Source organism: Dermochelys coriacea, chromosome 1, assembly GCF_009764565.3.
Source record: "Dermochelys coriacea isolate rDerCor1 chromosome 1, rDerCor1.pri.v4, whole genome shotgun sequence".
NCBI lineage: Eukaryota > Metazoa > Chordata > Testudines > Dermochelyidae > Dermochelys > Dermochelys coriacea.
In genome coordinates, this window is record NC_050068.2 from 149,603,658 (window position 1) to 149,610,302 (window position 6,645).

Sequence of the window (6,645 nt, forward strand, 5' to 3'; positions counted from 1 at the left end):
ATTTTTAATCAGAATGTACTAAGTCGAATACCTTACCAAAGTCTATGTATATTATATTTACACAGTTATCTCAAAGAGTCGAACAGACCTAATTTCATAAGACCCATTATCATTAATTATATATCTTTTAATTCTTTATCAGTTGAATCCCAAACCAGCTTTTCTCCAATATTATGCCCAGGAATGATGTCAGGCTAACCCACGTATATTTATCATCCTGTTTACCCTTTTGAATACTGGCACAACATTAGCACTCTTCCAGTCTTCTGGAAATCTCCTGTTGTTGCAATATTTATTAAACAGTAAGTTTGGTGGGCTAGAAGTCTCTGAGTCAACTCTATTCGGACTCTTGGGTGGAAGTTACATGGGCCTACTGATTTAAAAATATTTACCTCTGGTAGATGCTGTGTGAACAGGATTTTTCAGTTCACTTGCCAAATGAAAAAAAAAAAAATGCTTTGGGCCAAACCAAAATGAGAGTTTTTCAGTAAGTTAAGAAATAAATTTTAAAATTCCTTTCAGTCAAATGAAATGTTTTGTTTGCTTTTTAACTTTTTTAAAATAAACCAAGTAAAATTAGAGATGAAAGCTGTTTCAAATAAAAAAATTTGGTTATGTTTTTAAACTGAAACAAGTTGGTGAATTTGACACAAATTCATGCAATGTTTCAGTCAGACAATATGAATCTGTGTTTTTTGGCAAAAGAGACCAAAAAACCAATAGTTTTGGCCTAAAAAGCAGTACCAAACTCTAAACATAATTTTAAACTTCCAGGGTTGGGGTGGGTTTTTTTGCTTGTTTGTTTATATGAGTGACCAGATTTTCTTATGAGAGTGAGATGCTCAACACCCTTTGAAAGTCAAAAGAGTTAGACATCTGTGATGAAAGCTATTAAAAAAAAAAAATCTAAAAAATGATAACATTCAGATTCCTCCTGATTACTATTTAAAACTGTGTGGTCCACAAAACCCTCAAACAATGGTGGAATTATTAAAGATACAATGCAATTTATAATCTAAAAACCTGCTTTCTGAATTCCACGACTTCTGTAAACATCCAAATTATTTTGATTACACTCAGACACAAGAGCAAAGTGGAAAGAAGTATTTTAAACCCTATCTATTTTGATTTTTTTTTTTTTTTTTTTTTTGCTCAGATTTAGTACAACATGCTTAACATTTCTGTGGTCACCTAAATTGATTTGGAGACAGGCTTTCAAGGAAAATAGAGAGGGGAAGAGACAACAAGGAAGTGTATATATGAATACATCTCGTCATTTTGTGTTATTCAAGTTACAATTAACTATACAGAGGAAACAATGTAGAAAGAAATAATAATAACAATAATAAAACCCTCCAGTACTTTACTAAGCAATAAGATATTTTGTTAAGTGATCAACTGAAGTTAGTAACAGTAACTTTCCTAAAGCAATCTCTGGAGGATCACAACCTCCCACACACACACAAAAAATATTTTATGTAAGTTTTCAAGCTTTTTGTTTTCAATTAATACCCACTCCCATGCATAAAAACATGCTAATAGCTTATCCTTTTAAAGTTAAGGGTTGTTGTTGTTTTTGTGGTAATTATCTTCCATTCTATATCTACCAAAAATATAAGTTGTCTAAATTTAGAATTGGGTTGATTCACTGTTGCAGCTGTAGGTTGCAATACCACTAACTTGACTAGAAATCAAAGTGGAAGGAGTTTGCTGGATAACTTTTCTTTCCAGCTTTTTCATCCTGCAGTGATGCAACTTCTCAACAAAGAAACTTTGTTATCAGAGCCACAAGTAGTTCTGGAAAAATCTGGGTGTGGAAGGATCTCTGCAGCAACGTCCACCTAAATGCACTGCTTCTTCTCAATGACGCCTACTTTCTGGAATATCGCACAGGAAAGTCAAAGTACCAAGTAGACCCTTTCATCTGTAAGTTTAAGAAGACCACTATGCAGTGGATGCAGTTTTAAGAAACACACTTTAAGGAGCATAGATTCCAAGCAAATATTTTGTACTACTACAATTTCAAAGAAGAATTGCACTTATAATATTGCAAGGCTCTCTGTATCCTGGGATAATGAAAACCATGCACCCATGGGGGAGGGGGAGGAGTTTATTCTACATTCTGCCAACCCAGAACTTTGTTACCTAAATTACTTATCAATAGGCCAGAAGCTTCCCAAAAATCACCTGGAAGCAGATTTTTTTTACTGAGGCAGCAGTGCTACAAATTAGACCAGGAAAAAAAAAAAAAAAAAAAACTTCTCGCTCTCTTAGGGATCCTTATCCTCTCACCTTTTTACTTTGCCAGGCTAGCTTATATTTTTTCCAAAGATAAAATAATTAAGTACGCCTCTATTTCTGTGTCTATTTACATTGTAAATGTGTAAATTCTGAATGGTCTATAAATACCTTCACTACCCAAGATTTGGTTCCTTTCCAAGGCTAAACAGGGAGTTCAGGCTCCTGAAACTTTAGCATATGGGGAAGCATTACAGCTGCTTCCATTTACAGCTTTAATAGCTTGCCCTATTACACAAATGGCACCACAACCTTATATGATTGCCTGAGTCCAAACCTTTTATATTCTGTAAGAAGGAAGAGTAGTAAGAACTTCACCCAAACCACTTATTCCAAATGCACAGTTTTTCTAAACTTGGTGGATAAGTCCCTCTACACTTCATTAACCAACCTAAAGTTTTTGGTGGGGTGTGTGTGTGTGTGTGTTTTTTTAAATTATTCCCATAGCTTTAAAATGTCAACGTCCCCCTCCACTAACTGCATTCATGTTGCAATAAGTAAATACCGATCATCAGCCTGCCCGTACATTTTCTCTCTTGACAGTATAGCTTTCCGAAAATACAACCCGCTCAACGTGCGTTAACACTCAGCTCTTGACAGGGTAATAGGCGTCTGGTCAAATTCAAGAAGTGCCCCTGCCATTGATCTACCCCTACAACTCACTTCGCAGGTGGGGTAAGGGTGATCGCTTGGTCTCGTGCATGAGCTGAGCGCTCGCACAGGGCGCTCTCCGCAGCCATGTGCACACGCATTCAGCGGGCTTTTTAATCCAGATCCTCTCGCAGCGAGGGAGACTTCTCCAAACACATCGCCGGCTTGAGGGGACTTCTTGGACCCCCCCCCGGGAAGAAAACAAGACCGGGGCCCACGCTCCAGCGCTTGGGGTTGAACACGCCCCGACGGTAAGTAAACGAGCGGTTCCTACCAGATCGGCTCCGGATGATCTCCCCGAACTCGTCCGCCGCTGACTCCCCGCTGGGGTCCTCGGGACGCCCCGCTCCCGCCATAGCGAACCAACCCTCGGCCGCGCGCGCTGAGCCTCTCGCCCCGTCCGGCTCCGCACCCGGAGGCGGCTCTTGAGGCAGAAGAAACACCAAGTTTAAAAGGGGGAGGGGTTGGGGGGGAGGGAGTCAGCCTGGCTCCCCCAGCCACAGCGAGGAGCCAACGGGCAATAAAGGCAAAGCTCACACCGGGGGAGAGCCGCCCCGCCCCGCCCCGCCCCGCCCCGCAGAGAACAGGTGCTGAGCCGCGCGCGCCTGCCTTAAAATCGAGCCAGCGGCTCCAGCGAGGTGAAAGAGGAGGAGGCATGATACTCGATAAATCAGCCGCCAACTTGGGAGACTCCAGGGACTCCCTTCCCGCCCCGCGCGCGATCAATGCGAACAGCAGCAATTAGAGAGCAAATTGCTAAAAGAAGCAAACAGGAGCATGAATGATTTAGCAGCCCCCCACTTAAAAGCATTCCGTTTAATGCAGAGAGGGATTAAAAGAGCACGCACCCGTCTGCTTCCCCCGTTTAGCTCCATCAGAACAAACTCCTCATGCAAACAGCCTGGCTCTATACCTGAGGCTGTGATCAGTGAAGGCAGGGGAAACTATTATACTGCCTTAATCTATGCAAGGGCGATACATCTCTCTTCTCCAGCTCACCCTTCACAGGCAAACTTGGCTAGTGGTCCCAGGATGTATCAGGGGGTTGATTCTTATTTGTTTGGGGGCAAAAATGCAGCAGTGGGAGAGCGAGCAGCCTCCTTACAACCTTTAGCCCCGTGGTTAGGACACATGCCTGGAATGTGTGAAATCCAGATTCAAGTCTCCCCTCTCCCTGATGTGCAGAAGGGCTTTGAAGTTAGGTTGCTCGCCTCTCAGGTGACTGACCTAACCACTGGATGTCTGGATATGCTCTTGTGGGTGGGTTTCAGTCTCTCCTGTGGGAGCTGTTCCACTGTGTATCAATAATTAAATATGCATTATTCCAGAGAGAGAGAGAGAGAGAGAGAAGGAGAGAGAGAGAGAGAGAGAGATGCCATAGACCAGTGACTTGGGCACTCACCCCTATTCCCAGACCACTTGGCATATGCTTGCTAAGGGCACAGTCCTGAGGGGGTTTAATACCTCTCAGGATGAGACCTTATACAACCAGGATTTTTTTTTCCTCACACCCCAGCTGGGCAAAGCAAATATTTCATACCACAAAACCATCTGGAAAGGTTCTTCCTTGAAAGCCAGCTGAAAAAGTCTTGTGTTGCCACAACACTATGCACAATGCAGGCCTTGGCTCCCCCTTTTCTTATAAACTCAGAGCTAAGGTCCATTTGTGCATTTATTTGTTTCACTGTAAATGTATGTGCAGTTTGGTCATGAGTCTGGGGCTCTCAGCAAGTTGGAAATATGTATCTGTAGATGGAAAAACTTAAGACACTCCTCACTTAGAGTGATTAAATGGACTTCAAAAAGTCTGATTCCACTCTAAACACTGACTAAAATTGTCTCTAGGAGTTTCTTGTTTTGTCTCAATAAATGCCTGTCAAGTTTTGTTCCGTTTCAAATTAGAAAGATTTTTTGTTTAACTCCCAACTCTGCAAATATAACCCAGTAAATAAAAGTCAAGCTATGTTTTTGCCTTCTAATCCATCATCATAAAGCATAAAAATCCTACATACAAAACTATATTCAGTTAGACCTGTGCATGTAATTAAAGGACAAAGTAGGAACAAAAATGTTGCACACATTACCGATAGCACAGTTTGGGAGATAATCTGATTACAGAGCCCAACCAAGAGAGGAGAAAGGGAGCTCAAGGCACTGCAGCAAGATTTCCAAATCAAAGTATTTTAATTTTTGACCAAAATATTTTAAGTTTTCATCAATAAGTCAAAAATTTCAGCAGCAAATTTCAACATTTTTTCCTCAAATTTTCTATGGGAGAAAAAAAAATCTGACTAGATGTAGTAGACCTGCACAGCTCTCAGGCTAAAGTCAGAACACCTTCTTCCCTTTCCATCCTGGATTCACAAGTCCTTCCCCTCAGTTACAAGGCTTCACCCCTTCATGCATGGCTACTAGGTTGTCCTTACCCGGTCCAGGCTTCTTCATACTGACAGCCCCAACCTGCCTTTTATCATCAGCTTTCATCTTCCTTAGAATGCCTTCCTATTCCTGCAGTTATATAATCAGTGAAGAATGCCAGCACAGGGGATCTGTACACCTTTTAAGGGCCCAGCTCCACACTGACACCCTCCTTTTAGATACCACTGACCCACACACACACACACGCACACACGCTTCCCGGTGCTGCTAAGCCCTGTAGGCACCTAGTGCCTATATTTTTGCTGTAAAAATTCCCTAGGTCCTTAAAAATGTTCTACTCTGGGCACATACACTGCTTCTTCACTTTAGACATCTGTGCATCTATATCATGCCTATGCCTCAGAGGGATCTTCAAATCAGGTGAAGATATGCAAGGGCAACACCTATCTCAGCTGTGATGCCTGATAGGTATGCTCTGAGTTTTCCTAACCTAACACCATACAAAACAGCTCTGGGGGGAGGGAACAGAGAAAGAGGACAACTGCCTTATAACCTTTAACCTACTGGTTTTGGCACCCACCTAGAATGTAGAAGGCACCAGTTCAATCCCCACATACCTTAGAAGGGGCAGGGATTTGAACCAGAGTCTCCCACTATGCAGATGGGTATCCTAACAACTGGACAATAGAATCATTCTCACTTTTTCCATGGCTCAATTTATATTTAATAAAAAGTAGAACAGCTTCAACAAGAGAGCCCCACAGCAGGCCATCCCTAAGTCAAGTAAATAGGGCATTCACCTGAGAGCTAGGAAATTCCTATTTAAATATCTTTGCCTCAGCAGGTGAGAGGGGAAATCAAACTGGTGTCTCCCACATTCTGTCTGAGTACCCGAACCATTGGGCTAACAGTTATAAGGGAGGCTAGTGCAGCCTATCTCACCACCAGCTGTTTTTTGTGGTGCAGGAGCATGAAGTGTTCTTGCAAGAACAATTTAGGTGCCAGGAGAGGCATAATTCCATGAGACGGGAAGGGCATAGGTAGCAGAGAGGATATATGTTTCCATCTGAAATGTGTACAGATAAAGGGCCTGAATCTCCTCTTGCTTATGCCAGTGTAAATGGGAAGTAAATTACTCCACTGAGGTCAATGGAGTTACAGCAATAAAAAACTATGGAAGTGAGAAGAGAAACAGGCCAAAGAGATGATGAAGTGGGTAGATATTGGAAGGAACTTCCAGACAACAGGTGCAGTTCTATATTCCAGAAGCACGATTGCATGGTGCTGTTCAGACACTCAGGAAAACCACATTAAAAC

At 42.1% G+C, this 6,645-nt stretch overlaps 1 long non-coding RNA gene across 1 annotated transcript; it reads right to left on the reverse strand.

Moving 5' to 3' along the window:
• Window positions 1-623: 623 nt before the first annotated feature.
• On the reverse strand, window positions 624-2,888 carry LOC122458149. Its single transcript, XR_006278032.1, has 2 exons — window positions 2,410-2,888; window positions 624-1,924 (listed from the first exon to the last, which is right to left on the reverse strand). It is a non-coding gene; the product is annotated as an uncharacterized LOC122458149 (long non-coding RNA).
• Window positions 2,889-6,645: the final 3,757 nt, after the last annotated feature.